Genomic DNA, 17,066 nt, shown 5'->3' with positions numbered 1-17,066 from the left:
AAAAGGAGCAAGAATTTCAAATGGCTACTAAAGTGGGGGAATTTCCATTTAAGAGTCAAAGCCATCTTGAAAACATTAGATCAACTGGTAGCCAAACATTCCTATTGGTTTGCAGACAACTGGGACGGCAATGCTGTTTCACAACACTGGAGGGACGTGGAGACCAGGAAGTGGTGGGACCCTTGGGGAGAAAGCCTGATGAGTGTGTGTGTGAGAGTTATTGTGTGGGTGAGTGTGGAAATCGGAGGGGGTCAGACAGACAGCGGTCCCACAGTCTGACTGGTACTAGAATGACTCTGCTGGAGCTGGTCCAGGGCAAAAGAAACATGAAAGAGGAGAGATCGCTTGCACGTGCTTCTGACAGTGTGTTCCTGTCAAGTAAGTCCAGTGGATGTGGTCCGTTCGTGGGTGTTGATAAAAGACTGGGAAGGAAAAAAGAAAAAGAATGGATGTGGAAGAAAAAGTTAAAAAAGAAGATAAGAACAAAGGAAGTGGAAAACACTGTGTGTGTATGAGGTGGCAGTTGTGTTTGTTCTTTGGCTTGGTGGATAACCACTTAAACTCAAATCAAAGAGGGTTGGGTGGCGAACATTTCCCCTCTAACATACACAGAACTGACACATAGCTTCAACCAAAACTAATGGAACTTTTTAAGCCTCAGTTGTTTACTTGATCGTGCTAGTATGATGGAGATCAAACTAAACCTCAATAACTCAAATTAGTAAGAGCAGCATTTATATCAAAGCTTGTGCAAGATTTGAAGAGGCACATTTGATATCACCTGTTACTGTACCTCAAGTGGTTGCCACTGCATTAGCAGCATAAAAGGTTGGGGGTTTGATTTCCAGGGAACACACATACTGATCATCACTGGTTCTCATACTTCCCCTAACCAATTAAAAAGCAAATAATTAATTATATAGAGTTATATAGACAACTTTCATGGTAACACTTTACAATAAGGGTGCACTAATAATCATGAATTCATGCTTAACTAATGCACAGATAATACTGAATTAATGTATTACTAATGATTATCTAAGCTATTCATTAGCTATTCATTAATGATTGCCTCATTAGCAACTAATGAAGAGTCTGTCTGGTTAATATATTAGTTCATATATGAATTATTATTAATTAAATATGTAATTGTGGATTAATTCCATCATCACTTATTTTATGAACTAATAGTGTTAATTAATTTATTAATTACCACAATGAGCCAAAGCCTTATAATACAGGTAAACTAACATGCATTAATACATATTAATTACAGCATTAGTAGTGTGTTAATTAATACTATTACTAAATAATGAGTTAATGATGTGCCTCAACGGGTAGAGTCGCAGCATAATGGTATATTTCCAGGCCATTGGCTAATGATTTGTTAATGATTGATGACCATCACTGGAGTTTATAAAGCTATTTATTAAACACTGGTGTTTTCCAAAAACACATTTCCATAACACACAACATTAAAACATTTTAAAAATAATATAAAATGAAATAATACAAAAAGAACACTGATCAAAATTAGACAACACTTTCAGATACCTCACAGATATCTGTGCTAATACATAACACAAATGTACATTTTGAAATCCAACCATTTCAGACTGTCAGTCGTACAAGTGGATGGTAACAGACTCTGGTAGACAAAAAAACATGCACACATGCACAGACAAATCCAAATTAAACCCTGCGGCTCGGGAAGACACATTGATGTCCTAAGACACTAAACGATCGGTCTGTGCTAAAAAACGAACAGTATCTATATAATTTTTAACCTAATACAATAATATTCCCAGAGCAACACTTGCCTTCACATCTCCGTTTTATTTATTTTTCACATCACCGTTTCATTCATCCAATGTTCAATGGCGGGCTGCGAAACAACCCCACAGGTGCACTCCGCCACCCACTGCATCGGGAGCCCCGTATAGTTTATAAGCGCCCTCATGCCGTGCACCCAGTACAGTAGGGGGCGGTATGCACCTATGAAGTTGTTTCGCAACCAGCCATTAAACATTAGATGAACAAGACGGTGAAGTGAATGCACGTGTTGCTCTGGATAATGTAAAAAATGGATAGAGGTAAAAAATTTTTTATATAAACACTGTTTGGCCCCTCACACAAATCGATCGTCCAGTGTCCCAGGACACTGATGCGCCGTCACGAGCCGCCGGGCTCAACCTGGATCCGTCTGTGCATGTTTCTTTGTCCATCAGAGTTTGTTACCATTCACTTGTACGACTGACAGACTGAAACGGTTGGACTAACAAATGTACATTTGTGTTATGTATTAGCACGGGTGCCAGATTAATACGGATAACTGTGTTCTTTTTATATTATTTCATTTTATATTATTACTTTTTAACTCTTTTCCCGCCATTGACGAGATATCTCGTCAATCAAGAGAAAACACTTCCCCGCCAATGATTTTTGCTCAAAATGTGGTGTTTTTGCAGAAACCTACCCATATTCAAAAGCTGATTACAAAAGAACTACTGAAGGTAGGATGAAACGTTTTTTTGTTTGTTTGAAAGCAGAGGGTCTGTTCTTTCATTTGGTATATTGTATGTTTATATATTTGAAGAAGAACATTTTCTGGAAGGCATTAAAATTTTGTGAAAATCATGAAAAACGCTGGCGCTGGCTGGCAACTTTTTTTAAAAAACGCTGGCGGTGAAAGAGTTAAATGTTTTAATGTTGTGTTCAAATGTAAAGTTAGTGTGTTATGGACATGTGTTTCTGGCAATGTTTTTGGAAACCAGTGTTTAATAAATAGCTTTTATAAACTCTAGTGATGGTCTTTAATTATTAATTAATCATTAGCTAATGGTTTGCAAATATATCATTCATTATGTTGTGACTTTACTTGTTGAGGCACATCATTATTAACTCATTATTTAGTAATAGTATTAATTAACACTACTAATGCTGTAATTAATAATGTATTAATGCATATTAGTTTACCTGTATTATCTGAAAGTCGAAATATAAGGCTTTGGATCATTGTGGTAATTAACAAATTAATTAAAACTATTAGTTCATAAAATAAGTGATGATGGAATTAATCCACAATTACATATTTAATTAATAATAATTCATATATGAACTAATATATTAACCAGACAGACTCTTCATTAGTTGCTAATGAGGCAATCATTAATGAATAGCTAATGAATAGCTTAGATAATCATTAGTAATACTATTAATTAATTAATTAATTCAGTATTATCTGTGCATTAGTTAAGCATGAATTCATGATTATTAGTGCACCCTTATTGTAAAGTGTTACCACTTTCATGTTACTTTGAATTGGTCCCCTTTATGTATCCACAAACAATGGTGACATTAAGCTTAACACTGCATTTTGAAAAAGAAAGACAAACAACAACATGAGTAAATATTGGCTTTTTTGACAGGAGACGGTGCATGTAGAGACTGAACTGAAATTGAAAGAATGTTTTAAAGGACTTAAATAAACATTCTCCATTAAAAGCGTCTATACCCGATACTTCAGCATCTGTGAGACACTGCTCTTTGGTTTTATAATGATCAATCATTTTTAGTGCTCTGTCTACACACTGTTTGCTCACGGTCAAGGACTCAAACCTCAGAGCTCCTGTCCCAGCAGTCAGGATAGTCTAGGCTGGTATCCAGCTAAAAGACAGCTAACGGATGGTTTTCTGAATGTCAAGCTCTGCAGAGGATGCGTTTTATGGGCACAATAAATAACAGAGCCGGAGCGAATCGTACCTAGGCTTTCAGACAATATAAACTCCCATGAGGAAAACCAGGCCAACGCGCGTCTGAGCTTGGTTTGAGTGTTATAAGAATAAAGTAAAGGAGCAACAGGAAGGGGAGTGGACACTGTGGGAATAGATAAATGAAAGGGGCGGAGCCAGTGGGAGTCTGAGGATGCTGAGTCATGGCTTGTTACCATGGCAACCAGAGTCGTTTCTATTTTGGACATTCAAAATAGAGGAAATTAATCCAGCTTCTTTCTCTTTCTGGAAGTGTGAATGAGATTCAACTTGATTGGAAGGCAACATTTCAGATGAATAGGGATTTGCATTTCCACAAAGCTTTCATGTGGCTTTAGAAATTGAAATACAGTGCACATGAAAGTCATAGAAAATATATTTACAGAGGGGTTTTTTTGTCATTTTTAGAGCTTGTCACTAGACAGCATCCATTTTTGTTTAGCGGTAGGTGAAGAACATTTTTTTCAAAGTGAGTTAACAGCAAATCTTTCATTCCTGCAAATAAAGTCTAATGTCTGAGATGTGGCCGACAGACATCGGTCAGAGCCGGCCACCAATTCACTCACAGCCTCTCAAAAGCTTTACTACACACATTACCTCACAGGAGCCGCAATTCACACCAGACTTCTGCCATTTGGCTCTGAAAGGAGCAGACTCCTGCTACACAGTGTTTTCTTTCCAAACACCTCCTGTTATTTTTTCATCCCACTCTCACTTTATTAAAATCCACTATTCACCACCAGCTAACAGACTGAGAATGAGCAACACAGCGTCACAAAACTAGAACATTCCTGTTGTAGTCAGTAAAACAGTTTGCACTGCAAGCACATATTGAAACTCACTGTATTACTGTATTACACTGAATGCAAATATTCAACTACAGTCCAGTTGATACTGGATTATTTTTACACCAAAATGTTTTAAAGTGTAATGTAAAAAGAAAGTTCATTGATCCTGGTATCATTTACAATGTACCAGTTGAGGTGGTTTTTAACTTATGCAAAAAAGATTAAATGGGATGATGGATACACATTTGCTGAATAAATTCTGACATAGCGAACCTTAAACCCATGTGACTGATCGTCTAGCTGTATCAGCTGAAGTTGTCTTTACCATATATGGGATTTGACATCATCTCAATGCCCTTGCTGCTAGTGCCTGCATCAAAAATTCTGCATTCCTTCTTCTGTGCACAGCATTCAGTTTGACAATTACAGCTGCACTGCTAGTAAATTTATACCTTGCCAAATCGCAACTAAATGGAGTCCTGTCTCCATTTTCTAAGCATGCCTTGTTTTATTTAATGTTTTCAAACCACCGTCATCGTTTGGATGGAAACTCAGCTAGTAAGAAGAAAACAATGTTTACACTTTTCAGGATAATCTATATAAAATTATGGTTTATGTCCATTTGTGTGAGCATATGTGCATGATTTTAGACCAATTAGATTTCAATGCGGTCACCGGTACCAACACAATGCAACACAACAAGAAAACTAAGCAACTGGCAGAAATTACTTTCTTTAAAAGCTGTGACTGGTTAGGGAATGCCGTTACTTTATTATTTGTCCTTTTGAGTTTTGCTTTATTCCCCTTTTTCTTTATAGCCCTAGACCCAATTTAGTCACAGCGACACACTATTTACCTTTTTATCTCTTTATCATAGTCACACACAAACACACGCACACAAACAAAGAGCAGCCTACAGCTGTGTCAGCCCATTTCCCTAAAATCCAATCTGTTCCTCTTTCCCATGATGCCCCTCATTGGCACAACTGAGAGAAAATCGTATTTCTTCCCCCACAGGGCCTTGTGCAGTGGCTCTGATACGGAAAATGGTTTCAGAGAGCAGCTAAGACCCATGTCTTTGCCACCACTCAACTTACATGACAACATTTTACACACATTTGTCTTACACAAATAGTTAATGAATAAGGGTGTGAACAGGTACATCGCAAACAAGTCCAAACTAAATGAATAAAACAGAGTCAAGTGAAAAAGATTAGTGGCTGTATGTGTATTCACATCCACCTGCATCTCACAGGAAACATTTGTTGAGAGAAAAATGGGAATCTGAGTAAAAATGCCTTGGCGAGGGGTTAAGGACAAACACAGTGGGCCCTATTTTAACTATCTAAGCGCATTGTCTAAAGCGCACAGCGGATGGTCTAAATGGGCGTGTCCAATGACACTTTTGCTAATTTAACGATGGGAAAAATGGTTTGTGCGCCGAGCGCACCGTCGAAAAGGGTTGTTCATATTTTCCTAATGAGTAATGGGTGTGTTTTAGGTGTAACATGCAATAAACCATTTAAAAGCCAGTTGCGGTGGCGCTATGTCTAATCCCTATTTAGATGACGGACTTTGTAACAAACACGCGGAGAGCTGAAGTGTTTCAGCACTTAAACAGTGCCATGGGATTTTTACAAAACATTACTTAAAATGTTTCTCATCTCATCATATCCACAGGTACAGTGTCATCATGTACAAAAAATCCGTAAGGGAGCATTTAAAAACATTTAAAAATAGATGCATTTGTTTAAAGCAAAGCATTTATTTACTTACCAGGCTACAAGTGAAGCTGCTTTTTGCGCCTTCTAACATCTCATAATTAGTCCTCATTTATGTCCAAGCAACATGATCTCACAAAGTTCCGTGGGATAGTCACGGAATTTTGTGCTCATTTTTCCGTGGCATTCTCACGGATCTCCGCATTTTTCCGTGGCCCTGCTACGGACTGTCTTTTTCGTGGCATTCTCACGGATTGGTTACTCAACTGCTTTTTCCTATTTTCAAACCATTTTCGCTTCGGTTTAGGGTTAGATTTGGTGTTTGCGTTAATATGTCACTTTAAGTATTGGTTTATACTATTTTTTCTGCTTTATTCTTTTATATTTTCTAAACTTTAAACAATTGTTGCCTGGCGTTGGGGTTAGAGTTGGGTTTGGGTTGGGATGTCATTTCATGTAAATCTAACCCTAAACCGAAGCGAAAATGGTAAGAAAATAGGACAAAACAGTTGAGTAACCAATCCGTGAGAATTCCACGAAAAAGACAGTCCGTAGCAGGGCCACGGAAAAATGCGGAGATCCGTGAGAATGCCACGGAAAAATGAGCACAAAATTTCGTGACTATGCCACGGAAATTCGTGAGATCAGGTTGGTCCAAGAGACTCAATAATAATCATTTACATTCAATCCTTTAATCTTTCATATTTAAAAGTGTTTTTGTGCTGCTGCGGATTCATGTATGTGATAAGCAAACCCACGTTGTCGTCTCGTTTATAGCCGCATAATTTACTGCGCTCTTTAAATAATAAAAAACATATTGTGCCATTGACTTTAGACCAGGTTTTTGTTGGTCAATGGCGTAGTCTATTTTAGTTGCCTAAAAATAGCAACCCGCCAACAATGCGCCTGAACACACCTCGTTTTCAGACCAGAACGCCCATGGGCACAAAAGTGGGCGCAAATTAATTTACAATTTAAATAACGTGACACTAAACGTGATAATTATAGTTGCGCCAGGTTGAAACTAGCAAAAGACACTTCTGTTGTGCATTGCGCTGCATTGCGCCGGGTGTATGATAGAGCCCAGTATGTTTTAAAGGGACATTTCACTAGACTTTTTTAAGATGTCCAATAAATCTTTGGTGTCCCCAGAGTACGTATGTTACGTTCTAGCTCAAAATACCATATAGATAACTTATTATATCACATTAAAATTGCTACTTTGTAGGTTTTAGCAAAAACTGGCCATTTTTGAGTGTGTCCTATTAAATGCAAATGAGTTGACTTTTGAACTAAATGGCAGTGCCATGGTTGAATAGTGCAGATTAAGAGGGGATATTATTATAATAAGGCAATGTTTACATTAAAGCTACACTGTGTACTTTTATGAGTTAATTTTTAGCAAAAACCCATGTTTTCATTCAAAAGTATGTGCTCATTCATGTGTAATTACTTCCACCCACTAATCAAAGTATTCTCATAAGTGTAGAATCTGCTATTTAAAATACATACGGTCGAGTCGCTCGACTGGCTGAATCCATGTTGGGCCTCCATCTTTGAAATACATTTGCAGACGAGGGACATTCCTGAAATTCAAGCTCCGCCTTTCGCTTTCAGACTACACTCACGCTGGCCGCAAGCTGAAGCCTCCCAATGTTGCATGTGTAGGGGGTATACGTCATCAAGACAGTCTTATTTCAGAATATTAACAATTATAAAGCTGACAATTATTCTTAGTAATTGTAAATTGAATGCATGCTTATGACTTGCAAATGTAATGCTCAGTTAATTTAAATAAACCAGGCTTGATGACGTATGTAGACTGAATCCTTCGGATTCAACGACAACTGCACACTGTGATGATCCCGCAATCTAATGCTTTGATTTGAGGCAAATTTGAAAGCCTGTTGAAGACCTATTTTCGAGGACATTAAAACACGTCGCCAAGGAAGCCAAAGGGGATTTAAAACGACAACGCGACAGGAAAAACAACAAGACCAAAGTCAATATTGGAGTAATGTTAGTTTTCCAAGATGGGGCTCAATTGACACTGAAGTTGCTACTTTCTATCTTCACCACAGGTAATTCAGCATATTTGTTTACATCTATACAGTCTATGTTGTAAACTTGAAGTTTTATAGTTCCTTGGCTAACTGTAGCATGGTTATACATAACACTTGTTAGTGTAAAATCGCATGTGGTTTAATGTGTTCGAACAGCCACACGCCGTCTCTCCGCCCATTTATGTAATCAGATGTACTGAGATAAATGTTTTTCATCTTTTTTGACCTCTAGCACAAACACACGGTGGCAGCCCTATTTTTAGCCTTTCATTGATAAAACTAACGCCGCTGATCTGCACGTCTTTTGTTTCATTTTACAAGCGTGTGAAAGTTGAGCAATCTTATTTCACCAATATCAGAGAAAGCTCCTACATATACACGGACATGTAACATGTTTACTTAAAACATAAGCATTGGACTCTGACATAATATTAGTTTGCTTCTATTTAAACCCATCATTACTCCGGCTTATGTTTAAATGACAGGAGAGGTCCGACTCGACCATAGACCATCCCCTCAGTAATCTGAAGAAAAGAAGCGGTCGAAAATGGACAAAAATAGACGGATTAAAATACCAAGTGTAAACGTGATGTGTCTCTCTCGTCCACTTGTGATCCGATCGACAAAAACACATCTTAATACCAAGTGTAACAGCCCCTGGGATATATTTCCTCGCGTTGATGAAAAAGAAGTGTCTAAGCTACGTTTATGGTTGCTTTTTGTATGTGATTTTAAGTGGACATATCATGAAAATCAGACTTTTTTCCATGTCTAACATAAATCTGTGTGCTTTGACGGATCACAGGCAAAGGACATTGCAAATTGTTCATTGCTTTTGCTTTGTAGCTACTGGAAGCCATGTTAACCTTGGCATGACACGGCCATCGTACGAGTTAAAACGCGTTCCGAATGGGGGGGGGGCTAGAAAGTAATATGCAGTTGGTTGTCATAAAGAATTTCACCGCTAGATGGAAGTAGATCCTACACAGAGGAGCTTTAATGCATTTACCTTTTAAAATGCATTACTTTTGCCACGTTTACGCCTTTCATTTAGACTCAGCACCGCTTTCGACCCTCATAAACGTAGTCGTTCGTAAATGCTGCACAACCTGTTTTAGTTTAAGAACTGCAGGATTGCGCTGCAGTGTAAATGAACGTAGACAGAGTCTTATGTAAATGACCAGCTGGTTTTAATGTGACAGCGCATCTGTTACTGATTAGGATGAAGATACAAAAGACGGATTACAAAATGACATAACTTTAATAAAAACTCAGGAACATAACAGGAACGTGCATACACAATAGACAATAACCGACAAAGACTGAATTTATACACAGGACTACATGTGGAGACAATCAGGTTAATGAGGTGATGATTACACACAGGTGAAAACACTATACACGATGAAGCCTAAACACATGACATTGACAATCCTTACAGTACTCCCCTCCCCCCAAGGCGCGACTCGAGCCGTAACAAAAACATAGAAGAGGTGGGAGGGAGGGGACAAATAACAAAGTCCAAACAACTGACGACAGGGAGGAGTCAGGTGTAGGTCCCAGAGACCAGATATGACCATAGGAGAAACCAACTGGGAGGGATCCAGGGCGGAGCCGCACGGACCGAGAGCCTGGGAAAACCGAGAATCCGGAGGGACAGGGCGGACCTGATGGGTCTCCTGACCGATGGTGGAGAAGAGGCCCCGGACCTCCGTGGTGGACCCAGAGCAACCAAACCCCCAGGTGACGTCGGGAGACAGGAGAAGCCCAAGAGAGCTGACGGGATGTATGGAGTGATACATGGGGAGCGAGGGAAATCCTTAGGCGAGGGCGGGACGACGAGTGGCCAGGGCGGAGCCAAGTGGGTGAGGGAGCCTGGTGGAGCCTATGGAGGGGCGAGACTCGACGAAAGTGAGGGATGAGAGACATGAGGTGAGGCCGCTGGTCCGATGGGCCGAGATGACCTCTGGGTCTTGAGGGACGGAGGAGGAGAACAGGAGAACTCCCCTGAAACAGCTGGCAGAGAGGCGCACCTCGGCTTACACGAACCAGCGCTGCTGACGTGCTGAGGGTGAGCTGAGGGGTGTCTCTGTGCCAGATGGTACATGGCTGCTGAACTGGACGACAATAGTGGAAAGGGAGGAGAGAGAGGGAGGCCGGGCGGGACCGGCGATAAAAATTGGACGGAACCAATACATCGAAGAAGAAGGAGCCGGACAGAACCAGCAGGGATAATAGGAAGGGGAAATCGCTCATGTCACAGTCCAACAACACAGTCTTATGTCCAGGAACCAGTGAATGCTCACCCTCAGCAGTGAAAATGTAGGCGGAGATCTCCTCGACCCCCACACTGACTCTGTCGATCCACGTAGACCTCGGCTCACACACCTGGTCGGGGGAAGTTTCCGGGTTGCCGACGCTGGGCTCAGTAGCAGATTGCTCTGGCTCTCCGATCGTGCTGCTGGGCTCCCTGCCCGTGGTGGTCACAAGGTCTATGGTAGAGGGTGGTTCTCTGGTCTCTGGAAGTGGTGTAGTAATGCCCAAAATGAAAAAACTAAACATGCTGTAAGGCGTAAACAAAATACAACACTAGACGAAAACACGCTAACATAAACTTTTCGGTCGGTTATTCTGTCACTGATTAGGATGAAGATACGAAAGACAGATTACAAAATGACATAACTTTAATAAAAACTCAGGAACATAACAGGAACGTGCATACACAATAGACAATAACCGACAAAGACTGAAACTCAAGAAGGGAATTTATACACAGGACTACAGGTGGAGACAATCAGGTTAATGAGGTGATGATTACACACAGGTGAAAACACTATACACGATGAAGACTAAACACATGACATTAGTCCCTTTCACACATACAGTCTTTACTGGTAATTTACTGGTAAATTGCAGTTAACATGTCATGTGTGAACAGAACCTTTCCGGTAAATCAGTGCTCCCAATTTACCAGTAAGACAGGTTGTAAGATTAACGGTAATTTGTTAATTTAATAACCTTATTAAGATAGACATGAAATGGAGTGGGTCAGACTTAATTTTCAAGTTCAATGTATTTGTTTGTTTGTCTACTTTAAAACGAATTGTGTTTATGTAAATTGATGTTTTGTTGATAAGTTTTGTTAATATAAATCAATGTGGAAAATCATATCGAGTATATCACTTGCTTTTCAAAAAACAGCCTTGCAGTGCCCAAAAATTACATTTGCATTTAGAGCATGATGTTGCAGCACATTTGATTGCGGCGTGCTTATCAGTTTTTTAAAAACAATGTCATATGAATTTATTTACTGCGGGGAAAATAAGTATTTGACACATCAGCATTTTAATCAGTAAAGGGATTTCTAAGTGGGCTATTGACAAAAAATTCAAATCAAGCCAAATATTGAATTCATCCAAAGAATTGAAGTTGAGTCATAATAAATAAAGTGAAATGACACAGGGAATAATTTTTGAACACACTTTATTTAATACTTTGTAGAAAAGCCTTTGTTGGTGATTAAAGCTTCTAGACGCCTCTTGTATGAAGAGACCAGTCGTCTGCATCGCTCAGGAGTGATTCTGGCCCATTCTTCCACAGAAATGGTCTTTAAATCTTGAAGTTTCCTTGTGCCTCTTTTATAAAATTTGATCTTCAGTTCTCTCCATATATTTTCTATGGGATTTAAATCAGGTGATTGACTGTGCCATTTAACCAACTCTTCTTTCCTTTTTTGAAACCACTTCATTGTTTCCTTGGCCTTGTGTTTGGGATCATTGTCTTGCTGAAATGGCCACCCTCTTTTCATTTTCAGGTGTCTAGTAGATGGCGGCAGATTTTTATCCAGAAGATTAAGAAGATCTTAAAGGAGAGTTCTTTACTTTTACCCATCAGTAAGTCTTTCCTGTGTGCCTCCTGGGTAATGAGAAGCCTTTAGGCTCTGTTTACACGTACATGGTTTTTTTTAAAAACTGAGAGATTTACCTTCGTTTGTGCCCCTCGTTTACACGCAAACGGAGAACTCGCCTCTGAAACCGATTGTTTCTAAAAACTCCGGCCAGAGTGGAGATCCTGAAAATCTTTGGTTGCACGGTTGCATGTACACTGAGACAAACGGATGTTTAAGCAGGCAACGTCACAGAGTATGCGCCAGAGCTCGCACCTACGTCAAAAGTGCGACCTATGTTTACATGTGACTGCTACTCTGAACGCTTCCAAGATCACATTTATGTTCGTGCAAACTCGTTTTGTGTGTTTGTATTTGCAAATACAGCTGCTCTATTACGTCGAGGAGCAGAGACGAGTGCTCGGAGGTCAGCAATTTTACGCGTGTTTGACTTCATGCGGCGCTGCAAGAAGCGACAGACGGATGATGTCAAAGTACCGCGAGAGCGATTCGAAATTAGACCTCTACGTGTGATTCCTCAACTCGCTCTCGCGGTATGTTGACGTCATCAATCACCTACTGCAACAACTCCTCCCTCCAACATGAAAAACCAGTTCACGTCACCACCAGCGCTGCCGGTGATTGGCTTACGTGGGCTTGAGCGTCTCTTGACGGCAAATATGCACGGGTACGTGTAAATAAACACTTTTCTGAAAACTGACATGTGTGCACGATATTATTTTTAGAGGTTGAAATGTCCGTTTATGAAAATAGCCGTCCACGTGTAAACATAGCCTTAGAGGCCATCAATTAGGACTAAAGCAGCTGATATCAATTAGTACTGATATCAATTAGTACTGATAGGGGGCAGGGTTTCTCTCTCAATACAGATAGATTTCAGGTAATGTCCTGGCTTTCTATGCCATTTTGCACCTTGTTCTCTTCATGTGTTCAATACTTATTTCCTGTGTCATTTCACTGTATTTATTATGACTTAACTTATGAATTCAGTATTTGGCTTGATGGCCACACCTGGTGGAATTTTTGTGTCAATAGCCCACTTAGAAATCCTCTTACTGATAAAAATGCTGATGTGTCAAATACTTATTTTCCCCACTGTATTTAACTAAGTTCGGGAAAAGTAAGGCCATGTGATCCAACCAATCAGTGTGAAGAAGATCCTATAATAGCAGTCCCTCACCTCTGTCCCGTGACAGATTTTTTGCAGTATTTGGCCCCGCCCATGTGTCGTCACGTCCGGTTTCGAGTATTGTCATACCACAAGTCTTTCTGCCCCGCCACTACTTGCCCAAGGAGTAATTCCTCTCTACCTGAGACTTTAGGGATATTGGCCCACACTTTTCACTTCACACACAACAGGACGAGACATCTAACATTTTTTGCTTCGGTTTCCACCCTGGCCCATCGAGCCGAATCATTAAACAAGCACTGATAAAAGCTTTGAAACGAGTACTATTAAACTAAAGCTTTCGCGCAGGTTTAACACTTAGTCATATGACTTAAAGGGGTCATATCGTGAAAATGTTAGCATTGCCGCTTTGTAGGTTTGAGCAAAAATTTGTCGTTTTGGGTGTGTCTTTTAAAATGCAAATGAGCTGATGAAGTGCCAACACTGATCACAATGATGGTGGTTTGATGCAATTGAAACTCAATTGTGCTGTGAATAATTGTTTCTCTCTTTCTTTCTCTCTGCACTAAATTGCAGTGCTGTGGTTGGATAGTGTACATTAAGGGGGCGGTATTATTCTAATAAGATATCCTTATGACATCATAAAGAAAGCCAAATTTCCATGACCTATTTTTGCTCACACCTGCAGGGTGGCAATGCTAACATTTTCACGCCATGGCCCCTTTAATGTCTCCTTTCATTCTACTAACCATTTCCCATTCAGCCTCTCAAATTACTGGGTTTTTCCTTTTTGCGTCTCACCAAGGGCTTACCAACTCACATAACTACTGTAGATTTAACTTTGTTTTATATATTTAGTTAAATCATCCAACATTTATATGTCTTGCCAGTGACTTGCTTGACCCAAGCTTCGACTTGACTTGAATTGCTTGACATAAAGCCGGGACTTGACTTGACATGTCTCTCACAAAAATTTACTCGGACTTGCTTGAGACTTGAAGGTTAAGACTTGAGACTTACTTGTGACTTGCACATGTGTGACTTACTCCCACCTCTGGGTGAGCTACAACAATATAAGACTTTCACAAACACAATAATTGTATTATTATTTTATTTATAAAGCACTAGTGCCAAGGTGTTATGCAGATGTTTTTATAACAATATTCACAGGTAAAATGTGAAAATAATTTATGGCGTTAGTTTCATTAACCAACTATTTCCTTCAATGGTTACTTAAAAACAATTTGTACTTTATTACATTAAATAAAGATATCCTTCAGCCGTCACAATCATTTAATACGCCTCAGATATTTCATTTAGTTGATTTGTTTATTTTAATGAGTTACTTTAATGATTTAATGTTTGAAACAAACTGATGTTTTACGAAGCCCTTGATCTGCTTGTGTATCTTGAGGTCCTGGACTCGAGTTCAGAGCAGCTCTGGACTGCAGACCACAACTGTCCAAGTTACAGGCTGCATTTTAACTCAATACAACTTTCTTAAATGTAAAAAAAAGAACATCTGCATAACACCTGGCTATTTTAGAATGATATATCAAAAGTTAACTTTAGAAAACATGAGACCCTTTAACTCTGTTACATTCTGTTACGCTCCAGTTTAAGTGAACATACTGTTACAAAACACTTTTTTTAAGAAAACTTGTCTGATCAGAGTCTTGTGGTATTACCCTAAACAAGGATAAAACTGGGCTTTCTGGCTTCCTTAAGACAGATAAGAGCTATAAAAAGCTCAATGAAATGAGGTGAATTAGAATAGAGAAGCTAGGAATCATCAATGGCAGACAGACAGCTGCTCTTATATGCTTGTGTAATTTTTCCTTCAAAGAGTGGCTTATACGTGCAGGGTAAAAGTTTTGTTAGATAACTCTCATGCTCGCTCAAGAACAGATTTCTGCCTGATTGGCCAACTGAATGGCATTTTTCTCACATGCAAGACCTTAAGCAGGAAGCACGACTGCCGCAGTGTAGGTGGTACAGGCCATCTTAGCTGAAACACAGAGATCTGCCTCTCTCTGATCAATTGAAAGAGCTGCCATCTGTTTGAACCGCGCTGGGTTTCAGTCATCATATTCAATATGAACAGAGTTCCCATAACAAGCCCCTCATTTCCACCCAAACAATATCACATGACTCCCCAGTTTGGGAAAGGCTTGGGGAATTTTTACGGATCTGATTTGTTTCGACCGCTGTTGCTCAATCCGTTGGTTTCCCATGCAGGAGTGAGCAATAATATGCCACGTTTACAGGTCTAAATTTACTGGAGGTTCCATGGAAAAACAGTTAATGTCTCTCCTAACTTTCAGTTCAGCGACAGTAGAATGTTCATGTACAGACAGGACGCTTATTTCTTTGTTTCTTAGGATCTGAACATGTGTGTGAAGTGTTGCATAGTCAATTTCCGTTTGTAACACAAGTCTTTGACTTTTTCCGCAGACGCCACTGTGATGGCTGTAAAAGTGTTGCGAGTGTGTTTTAACAAGGTTTCATATCCATGGCCCACACGTTTCCCCTGTGCCACATCAAAGATGCCCTGCAGTCTAAAGCTGGGTGGTCTCTTTCAGCTGAGCCACCAATAAGAGCAAGACATGCACAGGTAACCATATGTTTTTCCCATATTACATAACATGTGTCCGGGTCATATTTCACCCAAAATCGTAAAAGTAATTAGAAAAAATTTGAATAAAGAAAGAAAGAAAAATAAACAATAAGAAAGAAAAATAAATTATATTTTCTTAATGGGGCATGTCATGAAAATCTGACTTTGTCCATGTTTAAGTGCTATAATTTTAATCAATTTAAATCTAAACCTAAGACATTCTTCTTTAACAAAGCATTCACACAAAATGTCCAGTAAATGTACTTTTCCCGCAGTTGTTATTTGGTCTAGAACAAAGCACTCACATACCTCATATGGGTAATATGCTATTGCCGCAATAGTTAGCCTGTCTGGAACCGAGCTGACTTAAACCACTATAATGTATGACACTTGCATTACATGCGAACGGCCCCTACCCTAACTCTGTTTTTGTCTCCCTGTCTCATCCTAGACCCCCAGGACAATGAGACAAACAGACCCAGTTCCTGTTGCTGTGAAGGTCATCGCACCACTGATCTACTGGCTGTCCTTCAACGTGATGACCAGCCGATGCCCGACCAACGACCACTGGCTAAACCAGTTTAATCTGCTTACCCGCCTCCTATCCCTACTGTATCTATCTATCTATCTATCTATCTATCTATCTATCTATCTATCTATATATATATATATATATATATATATATATATATATATATATATACAAGTATATACAACTTTGGCTTAACTTAGCACTTTACTGTATACGTTACATTATTAATACGCTCGCTTGTACGGTTTAACCTTAGCCGCTATATTCTACTTCTTATATTATCTATTGATTTTCTGTGTTCTCCTCTACATCTTCTCATGTAAAGCTGCTTTGCAACAATTAACACTTGTGAAAAGCGCTATATAAATAACATTGAATTGAATTGAAATTCAATATAATTGGGTCCCCAGTGCTTCTATCAACCTAGAAAATGGCGAAAAGATCAATCCAGTAACTTAGTTCTGGTAAACCATTCTCTGTAAGCATGTGAAAAAATAAGTAATTGAAATCTGGATCCCTTGTGATGTCAGAAGGCGATC

General features: G+C 39.4%; 1 protein-coding gene and 1 long non-coding RNA gene across 5 annotated transcripts in view; one reads left to right on the top strand and one right to left on the bottom strand.

The window, feature by feature from the left end:
* Positions 1 to 17,066, bottom strand: part of bahcc1a (BAH domain and coiled-coil containing 1a) — a 175,966-nt gene that overhangs the window by 140,635 nt on the left and 18,265 nt on the right. The gene's annotated exons all lie outside the window — the stretch shown is intronic.
* LOC141350956 (uncharacterized) lies at positions 238 to 16,609 on the top strand. The gene is made up of 3 exons (XR_012359064.1): positions 238 to 378; positions 15,833 to 15,992; positions 16,447 to 16,609. It is a non-coding gene; the product is annotated as an uncharacterized lncRNA (long non-coding RNA).

Source organism: Misgurnus anguillicaudatus, chromosome 19, assembly GCF_027580225.2.
Source record: "Misgurnus anguillicaudatus chromosome 19, ASM2758022v2, whole genome shotgun sequence".
NCBI lineage: Eukaryota > Metazoa > Chordata > Actinopteri > Cypriniformes > Cobitidae > Misgurnus > Misgurnus anguillicaudatus.
The sequence above is the reverse complement of the archived record's forward strand: the minus strand, read 5'-3'. Positions and strand labels throughout refer to the sequence as shown.